At 38.3% G+C, this 13,028-nt stretch overlaps 1 protein-coding gene and 1 long non-coding RNA gene across 3 annotated transcripts in view; one reads left to right on the forward strand and one right to left on the reverse strand.

Moving 5' to 3' along the window:
• Positions 1 to 578, reverse strand: part of LOC124310547 (uncharacterized) — a 29,954-nt gene extending 29,376 nt beyond the window's left edge. Inside the window, exon 1 of the long non-coding RNA XR_006909694.1 lies at positions 466 to 578. This is a non-coding gene — a long non-coding RNA (uncharacterized LOC124310547). The remainder of the gene's footprint in view (positions 1 to 465) is intronic.
• LOC124310541 (arylsulfatase J) overlaps positions 1 to 13,028 on the forward strand; it is an 876,378-nt gene that overhangs the window by 650,882 nt on the left and 212,468 nt on the right. The window lies entirely within an intron of this gene.

Here is a 13,028-nt window from a genome sequence, read left to right on the forward strand (position 1 = left end):
CAATCAGTATATATTCCATACCATAGACATGCTTCTTATAGCATTATCTACAAGCAATTCTATTGTGCCTACATCCTTTCGGCGACGTTCAAAAGCAAGTACGACGCAATCACAAAGTATTTGTTTCTTCTTTTTATTGTCAGGTTATTTACGCCTGTATTGTCATTTTCGTCTGTATTGAATCATCGTGATAAATTTTTCCAAATAGAAAATACATTTGTACTTACCAGCTTATGAAGGCTCACATAAACACGGACGTGCACTGACCTCGGAAGTTGGTCAAATTAGACTGATTCACTGATCGCGTGAGCTGAGAGCCTTCGCGAACGGTGGTGGGGGGGGGGGGGGGCATTCTGGCGCGTCGTCCTCGGCTCTCAGCGTGCAGGAACCGTACGAGTTACAACACGCTGACCTAGCGAGCCAATCAGAGGCAGAAGAAGAGGCGCGAGTATTTCACGCTAGGACATTCTCGATTCTTCGCGACCGCTTGTCGTTTGATACATGCGCTCATTATACGTATATGTAACATCCATGGTACACGAGCTTCATTTACGGCCACTCGCTTTCCTAGCATGGGTTATTCCAATATATACATTATGGTATAGGAAAACGTATGTTTTACAATTAATAAAGACGCCGCGAAGGGATGCACTTATATGCTCAACTACGTAATTTCTTGGTGACCTTTGTAAAAAAATCTGTTCATCGATTTTTCAACTTTTTTTCCTATGTTGGGGAATTAACAATAACACAAGGAAAAGAATTTGAAAAAATGGAGGTAACATATAGTTCTACTTTACAATATTACGTAGAATAAAATTATCACTTCTAGTGTTATGTCACCTGAATTTTTTCATATTTTTGATGATACTTACTAGTTTATCGAATGAAAAAAAAGATTGGAAATCGAATGACCAGTTGTTTACAAAATTTAAGGTAATCAGAAAAACGTGCTGAGGAGGATAACAAAACGTTGAATTTTAGTCACTGCTAACATGAGAAAAACTTGAATATAATGATTATAGTTCCAAATTCAAACATCGCAATATGTAAGTAAATGATGTAAAAGTTGATTCCTGCCCTCACTATGTTGAAAAGGGTAGTATTCTTGGATATGAAGGTCAGAAAGGTACGAAACAAATGTGAATATAGAAAGTTCTTCCTCTTCGAGCACAATTGTAAGAGTGTCTGTAAGTGTGTTTACATTTTGGTAACTTACGCTTCTTGGTGCGAAGCTCGTAAGACAGTCAATGACCGTCTGATATTAAATTGCGGATCGTATAATATTGAAATGCGGATATGCATCATCAATGTTAATATTAATCTCGAGGTAATTTTTTCAATTTGTGAAAAGTATATATAATTTGAAAAACTGGTAAATTCGAAAAATTAACGACGGAGCCAGGAATCGAACCTGGTATCTAGCGATGCTTTACCGGAGCCTTACTCCACTAGACCACCTAGCCGCCCTGACTCTGATGTCGTTAATTCCTCTCATTACCAGTAAGTTCAAATTTGTTTTCTTGTGCTGTGATAGTATATGTGAATATAGAAAGTTCTTCCTCTTCGAGCACAATTGTAAGAGTGTCTGTAAGTGTGTTTACATTTTGGTAACTTACGCTTCTTGGTGCGAAGCTCGTAAGACAGTCAATGACCGTCTGATATTAAATTGCGGATCGTATAATATTGAAATGCGGATATGCATCATCAATGTTAATATTAATCTCGAGGTAATTTTTTCAATTTGTGAAAAGTATATATAATTTGAAAAACTGGTAAATTCGAAAAATTAACGACGGAGCCAGGAATCGAACCTGGTATCTAGCGATGCTTTACCGGAGCCTTACTCCACTAGACCACCTAGCCGCCCTGACTCTGATGTCGTTAATTCCTCTCATTACCAGTAAGTTCAAATTTGTTTTCTTGTGCTGTGATAGTATATGTGAATATAGAAAGTTCTTCCTCTTCGAGCACAATTGTAAGAGTGTCTGTAAGTGTGTTTACATTTTGGTAACTTACGCTTCTTGGTGCGAAGCTCGTAAGACAGTCAATGACCGTCTGATATTAAATTGCGGATCGTATAATATTGAAATGCGGATATGCATCATCAATGTTAATATTAATCTCGAGGTAATTTTTTCAATTTGTGAAAAGTATATATAATTTGAAAAACTGGTAAATTCGAAAAATTAACGACGGAGCCAGGAATCGAACCTGGTATCTAGCGATGCTTTACCGGAGCCTTACTCCACTAGACCACCTAGCCGCCCTGACTCTGATGTCGTTAATTCCTCTCATTACCAGTAAGTTCAAATTTGTTTTCTTGTGCTGTGATAGTATATGTGAATATAGAAAGTTCTTCCTCTTCGAGCACAATTGTAAGAGTGTCTGTAAGTGTGTTTACATTTTGGTAACTTACGCTTCTTGGTGCGAAGCTCGTAAGACAGTCAATGACCGTCTGATATTAAATTGCGGATCGTATAATATTGAAATGCGGATATGCATCATCAATGTTAATATTAATCTCGAGGTAATTTTTTCAATTTGTGAAAAGTATATATAATTTGAAAAACTGGTAAATTCGAAAAATTAACGACGGAGCCAGGAATCGAACCTGGTATCTAGCGATGCTTTACCGGAGCCTTACTCCACTAGACCACCTAGCCGCCCTGACTCTGATGTCGTTAATTCCTCTCATTACCAGTAAGTTCAAATTTGTTTTCTTGTGCTGTGATAGTATATGTGAATATAGAAAGTTCTTCCTCTTCGAGCACAATTGTAAGAGTGTCTGTAAGTGTGTTTACATTTTGGTAACTTACGCTTCTTGGTGCGAAGCTCGTAAGACAGTCAATGACCGTCTGATATTAAATTGCGGATCGTATAATATTGAAATGCGGATATGCATCATCAATGTTAATATTAATCTCGAGGTAATTTTTTCAATTTGTGAAAAGTATATATAATTTGAAAAACTGGTAAATTCGAAAAATTAACGACGGAGCCAGGAATCGAACCTGGTATCTAGCGATGAGAGGAATTAACGACATCAGAGTCAGGGCGGCTAGGTGGTCTAGTGGAGTAAGGCTCCGGTAAAGCATCGCTAGATACCAGGTTCGATTCCTGGCTCCGTCGTTAATTTTTCGAATTTACCAGTTTTTCAAATTATATATACTTTTCACAAATTGAAAAAATTACCTCGAGATTAATATTAACATTGATGATGCATATCCGCATTTCAATATTATACGATCCGCAATTTAATATCAGACGGTCATTGACTGTCTTACGAGCTTCGCACCAAGAAGCGTAAGTTACCAAAATGTAAACACACTTACAGACACTCTTACAATTGTGCTCGAAGAGGAAGAACTTTCTATATTCACATATACTATCACAGCACAAGAAAACAAATTTGAACTTACTGGTAATGAGAGGAATTAACGACATCAGAGTCAGGGCGGCTAGGTGGTCTAGTGGAGTAAGGCTCCGGTAAAGCATCGCTAGATACCAGGTTCGATTCCTGGCTCCGTCGTTAATTTTTCGAATTTACCAGTTTTTCAAATTATATATACTTTTCACAAATTGAAAAAATTACCTCGAGATTAATATTAACATTGATGATGCATATCCGCATTTCAATATTATACGATCCGCAATTTAATATCAGACGGTCATTGACTGTCTTACGAGCTTCGCACCAAGAAGCGTAAGTTACCAAAATGTAAACACACTTACAGACACTCTTACAATTGTGCTCGAAGAGGAAGAACTTTCTATATTCACATATACTATCACAGCACAAGAAAACAAATTTGAACTTACTGGTAATGAGAGGAATTAACGACATCAGAGTCAGGGCGGCTAGGTGGTCTAGTGGAGTAAGGCTCCGGTAAAGCATCGCTAGATACCAGGTTCGATTCCTGGCTCCGTCGTTAATTTTTCGAATTTACCAGTTTTTCAAATTATATATACTTTTCACAAATTGAAAAAATTACCTCGAGATTAATATTAACATTGATGATGCATATCCGCATTTCAATATTATACGATCCGCAATTTAATATCAGACGGTCATTGACTGTCTTACGAGCTTCGCACCAAGAAGCGTAAGTTACCAAAATGTAAACACACTTACAGACACTCTTACAATTGTGCTCGAAGAGGAAGAACTTTCTATATTCACATATACTATCACAGCACAAGAAAACAAATTTGAACTTACTGGTAATGAGAGGAATTAACGACATCAGAGTCAGGGCGGCTAGGTGGTCTAGTGGAGTAAGGCTCCGGTAAAGCATCGCTAGATACCAGGTTCGATTCCTGGCTCCGTCGTTAATTTTTCGAATTTACCAGTTTTTCAAATTATATGTACGAAACAAATCTTGTTTACGTTTCGGCCCGAGTAGGTATATAATTCTGTGTATCGATATGACAAGTCTATGTACGACGTAATTTTCACGTATTACATGTGATCAGTAGATCAAAAGTGTATTGACTTAATTATTAAACAATTAATGAGAACATATTGGCAAGGTATGGTAACTATACGAAACGTTAAACTTGTGTTACTGGTGAAGGAATAAAATATGTATATTAGCTGTTCATGAGACTAGAAATATAATGGATTTTACCACACGTTTATACTACGGATCTCGCTTACCACAATAAAACGTTGATGATGGAACGCAGAAATTTTCTATTTTAATACCTACAAATATACCGATTTTTAACGAATTTAAATTGACAATTGAGCTAGTAAACAAAACGTTGATTATTAGTCTAGAAACCGTTGTTTAAATGTTGTAGAAAAGCAGTGAATGAAACGTTAAACTTGTGTTGCCGGTGAAGGAATAAAACATGTATATTAACTGTTCATAGGACTAGAAATATAAACGGTTTTACCACACGTTTATACTACGAATCTCGCTTACCACAACAAAACGTTGACGATGAAACGTAGAAAATTTGTATTTTAATATCTATAAATATACCGGTTTTTAACGAATTTAAATTAGCAATTGAACTAGTAAACAAAACGTTGATTATTAGTCTAGAAACCGTTGTTCAAATGTACGTGTAATGAAAATCGTATAATATTTGTGGAGAGACAACGATTAATATTTTACTGAAAAATTACCGTATATCGAACACGGTAATATTTTCTACCTATACCATAATTATACGACCTTAACGTTTCTTCAACCACATTTTAACCGGCTCATGTTTACTGGGAGGCTACTCATCTGAGGAATGTGGTCCACAACATCGGATACGACCCATTCCATGTTCATTACTGGACGAATTATCAAACGCAGAGCTTCAGAGCGAATTGTAATTGTTCCGTTGCAATTGATGCCACTGGAAGTATTATAAGAAAAATTGAGAAGCCGGAAAAAGCACACTGTAAACACATATTTTTATACCAGTGTGTAATTAACTGTGATGGAGAGCAGTTTTCAGTGTGTCAGATGATATCCGAGAGTCACCATACCAATGCGATTCAGTTCTGGCTTATGGAGTGGATCCGGTCTGGGGCTCCGATTCCTCGTGAGGTAGTAACAGATGCCAGTAGAGCTCTGTTAACTGCAGTAATACGTGCGTTTACAGCATGCAGCACAATTGAAAATTATGCCGATGCATGCAGATTTGATGAGCTGCCACCGTGTTACGTACGCATTGACGTCGCTCATTTTATAAAAACTTATTCCTCATTCCTAAAAGATATTCCTCAACGCATGAAGATCTTTTATCTCGCTGCAATCGGGAAGTTAGTAGTTGAACGAGATATCTGGGAAGCTCGAAGCATTGTGAAGAATATAATCCTGGTTTCGCGTTCTGAGACAGACGGTGGTTTAACTTGTGGACGGAGGTCGCAATGCGAGGAAGCAAAATCGGCTTTGAAAACATTGATCACTGAAGTGACTATAGATATTGGACAAGAGACTGTGCTTGGAAGATCGAATGAGACCAAAATGAGGTTAAGTAATTTGGTCGAGGGTGTAACAGTCGAAGTGCGTAGATTTTTTTTCTTATCAAAATAATTACCGTCACGCAGAGTAGCTTCTTATTCACATTAAAAATTTAATTAGCTTTAATTTTACTAATCACCGACATATGTGTTGGTTTAAAACTTATTCGTACAATTCCATTAATTTTCCACGTTTTGTTGGTTCATAGTGCAACGATTTTTATCATGACGCTGCTGCTGTAGATGAAATTGTCATGAGTGATAACTCGGCGAACAGCTATTGGCTTACGTGAGCGGCAGAAATTGAAGTGGAAGTGAATGACGCTCTAAAAGAGGTTGGTGATCGGAAAAATGCTCACTATCTTCCGCGATTAGCAGACCGTCTTTTGAAAGACGTTAAATTGATCCCGCTCTGGTCAAACATTTTTCGTGATAAGTTTGGCTACGGCCGTGTACCGGCTTCCAGTGCTGCAGTAGAGGGAGAGTTTAATAAAATCAAGACCCACCTCTTAAAATATTGTGCAACGCCAATGCGGGCAGATGTCTTTTTGCAGAAGCACGTAGACTATATAAATGGCCGTATTAAGATAGCTAGTTCTAAATTAGCTCGTAAAGATGATTCGTCAGTACCTAGACATCAAATAGAGGACATAATCAGGGACGAAGAAACACAATCCAAAATATATTCCGATCAATGTTGTGAGTTTTTAATTACATTTTTAATTTAACTACACGGTCGACTAGTTAGTTCTGTGATTAACGTATGTTTCAAAAAATTCAATCAAATTTCAATCCGTTTGTTGGAATATATTAATATTGTGAGTTTAATAACATTAGAATGATAAATTCAATTGAATTTCCTCCAAATATATGTATAAATCACAAAGATAGTTTAAACAAATTCAATTACCCAATGCAAGAGTAATCCGTAATTTTTTTTAATTTGCCGTCATAAACGTTATTCCTCATTGAACTCATTGACACATTACAAAAGTGAGTTGAAATTAAAGTTTTTTCAAGTATACTGCAGAAACGTCATTGGTGATTGGGTTATTTTTAATGACAAATCATAAAAGTAATGAGTAATTTTATTTTTTTAATTAAAATTTTTTCAACATCGATTCAGGCGTGAAGGAGAAATCTAACAAAATTGAGGATATACCATCGACAGCGTCTAAGGCTTTAGAAAAAACAAATAGTCCCGATGTTGTTGAATTAGATTCATGTCCTGCATGTACCACTCATGGAAAGCCATCAGGTGCACACTTCTGTGTCATATGCGAAACACCAGTACACGCTCTACGCCAATGTTCTATCCCTGTGGAAAACAGCGAAGAAGGATATGGACAACGTCGACTTTGCGTTGCCTGCAGCCGTACGCGAAGCGTGCCGCAAATACTTGCAACACGTGAGGTAGAAGATTAGCGGGGCCATGGTAAAGCATCGGAAATGAAATCACGAAAGGCGCGATATTTGGGCATGAGAGCAGACAAAGTCAGGGACAAGTTGTTGTTCGAAAAACACATCACGTTACCAATTATGAAAAACGGCAATTCAGGCACGCTACAGTTAGTTAAAATCGGAAACGAAAACATATGCCTCTATAATACGTGTGCTTTCGATAGTCTCCTCCAAATAATGTTGTCTGTGATCTGTGATTGGCCATTGTTGAGAGAAGCAGTAAGTAAAACATAGCTTTTTGTTGTGGTGATAATTTCGCTCACAATCAGTTAAAGTTCCCTGAATTTTTCATGACTTTTCCCGTCGACAAATTTAGAAGTCCCTGACCTTTTTTCACGAAACTTCGGTAATGTTGGGCAGCTGTTACGATTAAAACCTCCCGAAATTGTGCACCTTTGATATATGAATTTCAATTCAAAAACACATTGTATTGCTCCGATCTACACAAATAATCAGAAACTGTAAAATGCCATTTCCGAAAGTTATATTTGCTGAATTTACGAAGAATAGTTGACGTTTGAAAACACATTTAAAAAAAAAAAATACGTCTTTCCCTGACTTTTTCCGATAGACAAAATTCCCTAACCATTCTGTTTGCCCAGTTTTGTCGGTCGGTCAGCACCCTGTGTTATAAAGTGTAAATAGTTATACGCGGTTGAACCAAGAAAGAGAAAAGGCAATGAATCACTATCACTAAATATTTGCAACGAAAAAAAAGTCTGAGGGAAAATGCCTCATTGGCTGAATATATTGGGTATCTAGTTTCACGAAAATTCTTATACGCAATTCTCGATATTTCGTTGTTTAAACATAATGTGTAACGGTTATCACAGATGACAGAATCGAAGGAAGGGAACCCTTTCATCAAGATGTGCTTCGATATTTTTGACAAAGGGCTAAGAGCTTACTCTTACAAATCACGAGCCGCGATATTGCTTGATCTTTTTAAGAAGGACAGTGACGTCATACGCGGTGGATGCCGCCTAATTGACTGCGCCACAAATGTTGGTTACTTGGCTGGTGTACTATTTAGAAGTATACCCAGCTATAGAGAAAGGTCACAATGTGATCATGGGTGCCCAACTCGGGAGAAAACGTTGCCCATTATAACAATTCAACGAGCAACTCTATGTAATGGAGAAGAATTTGAAAATGTTATTCTGGACCAGGTTGGGCTCACTGGTCAAAAGAGATGTTCTGTAAGATCATGCTCCGGATGGGAAACAACAAAAATATTGGCATCAGGTGAAATTTTGCATACATAATTACCTACTTTAAACAAGTCATCGAGACAAATTGATCTTGCGAATATCGTAAAAATCTCGTTACGGCAAAGTAAAAAATGTTATTAGCAACTCAAGGAATGACGTAATACAATTTTATGTATTTATGGAGTTGAAGTTCGGAACATAAACGTACTCCAAGATAACGATACCAGTTTTAAAATTTTTATTTTGTGCCATTACAAAAAATATACGTTAGAGGAAAGAAAATGCTAATGAGTTTTGTCCAACTGTGGCCGGAAAATTTAGAATCTGTTATTGCTCTTTTCGATTATGCTTACTCTTCCTATACTTTCTTGTAACTATGACGATAATATGATCGTCTTACAAAAATTAGTGCCAAGGCCTTATTTAATTAGAAAAATACAATGAACCAAGCAAACTGATTTTGCGTTTCAATTGCCAGAAAACGCAGTGAGAAGTATAACTGACAACTCAAATCGCGCAGAATAGTTACTCATGTTATATTATTTTTTTGCGATTCCCACAATACCTAAACAGTTGTTGTAAGGATACCCATTCTAGAAGGTGGCCTGTTAGATTTCGACATTGATGTATACATCTCTAAATATCAAAGTTTACGTATCGCAAACGGAACAATGGGCTGAACAGACCTATTCTATACGCAAATTTAAACAAAAAACAGTTCAATGCATTTTCATTTGCCGCAGCAATAAAAAAATTGCATGAATTCTACGAATTTACTATTTCGTAATATACTATTTCGTAATATACTATTTCGTAGAATCCATCAGGGGCGGCGAAACCACTACGGTAGGTATGGAGAACTCCATACCTCGAAATTTAGTAGGCGTGGAATTCTACACCTCAGATATCAGCAGTTGCAAAAAATTTAATTGTGTTTCAATTACTTGAAAATCAACGATGCTGCAAGATCGATGCAGAAGAGTAACTTTAAGTACATCGAAGTGAAATTAAAGTAGTTTATATAGGAAAGATTGAAAAGTTTAACGGTGTAATTTCATACTAGTCCAAAATAACCTCTTCCTCGCCTCCCCTCGGCGCACACACACCTACACTCAGTTCCACACCTCAGAAATATAAGTTCCGCCGCTTCTCGAATCCATGGTATTTCTTTATTTCTGTGTGAAATAAAAATGTATTGGAATGATTTTTTCTTGAGAATTGCGTATACAATGGGACTGTTGGGCCATTTTTCGCGTTTGAGACACGTGGACTTGGATGTTGAGAGATGTACGGTACGAGAACGTCGAAATCGACTAGTGTACCCCCTTCACTTTGATTTTCTACTACTAGAAGGAATGATAGTGTGTTTTGCATTAAGAGTGTGAAGATTTACACCCGGGTGCAATCAGCCGCATAATAGTTCAGCGGAGCCGGCACGAGCGCTCGGCATGATCGCACAAGGTTGTAAATCGTCACGCTCGTAATGCAGACAATTTTTTTGCTCTAAGTACACGAAAAATGGGATTCAACGAACAGTGTTATATGTCATATTTTCAAAGGCCATGATGATTTTTTCCCTGAGGTTCAATTACTCTAACGTTTATAACTTCAACCTCGAAAAATAAATCGTTATTTCACGTTGTAAGAATTGTCTGGTAACTATGAACACGTGATTGAACATTATTAATACTTATTTTAACCTAGTCTAATTTCGTATCTATGAATAATGTGCTTGATATACTGGTGTACATATTCTGAAATATGTTTTATGTTGTGGGATTTATGTTGATTGATTCAATCAATTTTTTCTGAACCATTCCAATATTGATGTTATACGTTATGTCCAATTGTAGGTGAGCTTGTGCTATTCGAAGTATTCGATTTCGAAAATGACGATTGGCCAATAAAGCTTGGCCAAATACCCAAACGGTTTCTGAACCCTGTACCATCTCGATCGGAGACTTACGAACTGGTGAGTCTTGTTCATTACAAGGGCCCAGCAATCCAAATGCGTACGTCCGATGACGGAGAGAATAGCAGGCTCTTAGGCCATTACACGGCAGTTTCAAGACGTCGAGGAGAATCTTGGGTAGAATACGACGATACCCGTGAAAAGGATCTCCGATTAAAAGATATATTCAGTGTTAATCCAGAAATTTTAGTTTTTGTGCGACAAAGTAATAAATAAAACCCGTGTTGCAGATAAAAAAAAAATTTCTTGTTTAGATCTTCACGCATTTGATCATTCAGGGCATCTCAGAGTGCTAGTGAAATGGGCAAATTGTTTTGAATACATTTTCTGGATACAATATCTTTCCTTTCCTGATAAATTCGTTATGAACAATTGAATGTGATAGTGTAAGCAACCGTGCCCGTGTAATAAGTAACAGTAGTTCTAAAAATTAACAGGAGCACTATGAACATACAAGCGTAAAATTCTAATTTTATAGATCGGCATGCTACTTGAACCACATACTTGTCGTGATTTTGCAATGAATTACAGATTCTTCTACAAAAAAAATCGGTGATACGGTAAATCCAGAGCAACTAATTCGCGGATCTGAAATCAATTTTCAACGAATTTTTATATCCGCGCGATCTGTCATTTCTGTGTAGCGTCGTTGGCATGGGGGTGAGTTTCGGGTGTTGGGAGTTGAGCAACAAAATCGGTGATACGGTACATCGAGAGAAAGTAATTCGCGGATCTGAAATCAATTTTCTACAAATTTTTATATCCGCGCGTTCTGTCATTTCTGTGTAGCGTCGTTGGCATGGGGGTGAGTTTCGGGTGTTGGGGGTTAAGCAACAAAATCGGTGATACGGTACATCGAGAGCAACTAATTCGCGGATCTGAAATCAATTTTCTACGAATTTTTATATCCGCGCATTCTGTCATTTCTGTGTAGCGTCGTTGGCATGGGGGTGAGTTTCGGGTGTTGGGGGTTGAGCAACAAAATCGGTGATACGGTACATCGAGAGCAACTAATTCGCGGATCTGAAATCAATTTTCAACGAATTTTTATATCCGCGCGTTCTGTCATTTCTGTGTAGCGTCGTTGTCATGGGGGTGAGTTTCGGGTGTTGGGGGTTGAGCAACAAAATCGGTGATACGGTACATCGAGAGCAACCAATTCGCGGATCTGAAATCAATTTTCAACAAATTTTTATATCCGCGCGTTCTGTCATTTCCGTGTAGCGTCGTTGGCATGGGGGTGAGTTTCGGGTGTTGGGGGTTGAGCAACAAAATCGGTGATACGGTACATCGAGAGCAACCAATTCGCGGATCTGAAATCAATTTTTAGCGAATTGTTATATCCGCGCGTTCTGTCATTTCTGTGCAGCGTCGTTGGCATGGGGGTGAGTTTCGGGTGTTGGGGGTTGAGCAACAAAATCGGTGATACGGTATATCGAGAGCAACCAATTCGCGGATCTGAAATCAATTTTCAACAAATTTTTATATCCGCGCGTTCTGTCATTTCCGTGTAGCGTCGTTGGCATGGGGGTGAGTTTCGGGTGTTGGGGGTTGAGCAACAAAATCAGTGATACGGTACATCGAGAGCAACCAATTCGCGGATCTGAAATCAATTTTCAACGAATTTTTATATCCGCGCGTTCTGTCATTTCTGTGTAGCGTCGTTTTCATGGGGGTGAGTTTCGGGTGTTGGGGGTTGAGCAACAAAATCGGTGATATGGTACATCGAGAGCAACCAATTCGCGGATCTGAAATCAATTTTCAACAAATTTTTATATCCGCGCGTTCTGTCATTTCCGTGTAGCGTCGTTGGCATGGGGGTGAGTTTCGGGTGTTGGGGGTTGAGCAACAAAATCGGTGATACGGTACATCGAGAGCAACCAATTCGCGGATCTGAAATCAATTTTCAACTAATTTTTATATCCGCGCGTTCTGTCATTTCTGTGTAGCGCCGTTGGCATGGGGGTGAGTTTCGGGTGTTGGGGGTTAAGCAACAAAATCGGTGATACGGTACATCGAGAGCAACTAATTCGCGGATCTGAAATCAATTTTCTACGAATTTTTATATCCGCGCATTCTGTCATTTCTGTGTAGCGTCGTTGGCATGGGGGTGAGTTTCGGGTGTTGGGGGTTGAGCAACAAAATCGGTGATACGGTACATCGAAAGCAACTAATTCGCGGATCTGAAATCAATTTTCAACGAATTTTTATATCCGCGCGTTCTGTCATTTCTGTGTAGCGTCGTTGTCATGGGGGTGAGTTTCGGGTGTTGGGGGTTGAGCAACAAAATCGGTGATACGGTACATCGAGAGCAACCAATTCGCGGATCTGAAATCAATTTTTAGCGAATTGTTATATCCGCGCGTTCTGTCATTTCTGTGCAGCGTCGTTGGCATGGGGGTGAGTTTCGGGTGTT

The sequence above is a fragment of the Neodiprion virginianus genome, chromosome 1 (genome assembly GCF_021901495.1).
Source record: "Neodiprion virginianus isolate iyNeoVirg1 chromosome 1, iyNeoVirg1.1, whole genome shotgun sequence".
Taxonomy (NCBI): Eukaryota; Metazoa; Arthropoda; class Insecta; order Hymenoptera; family Diprionidae; genus Neodiprion; species Neodiprion virginianus.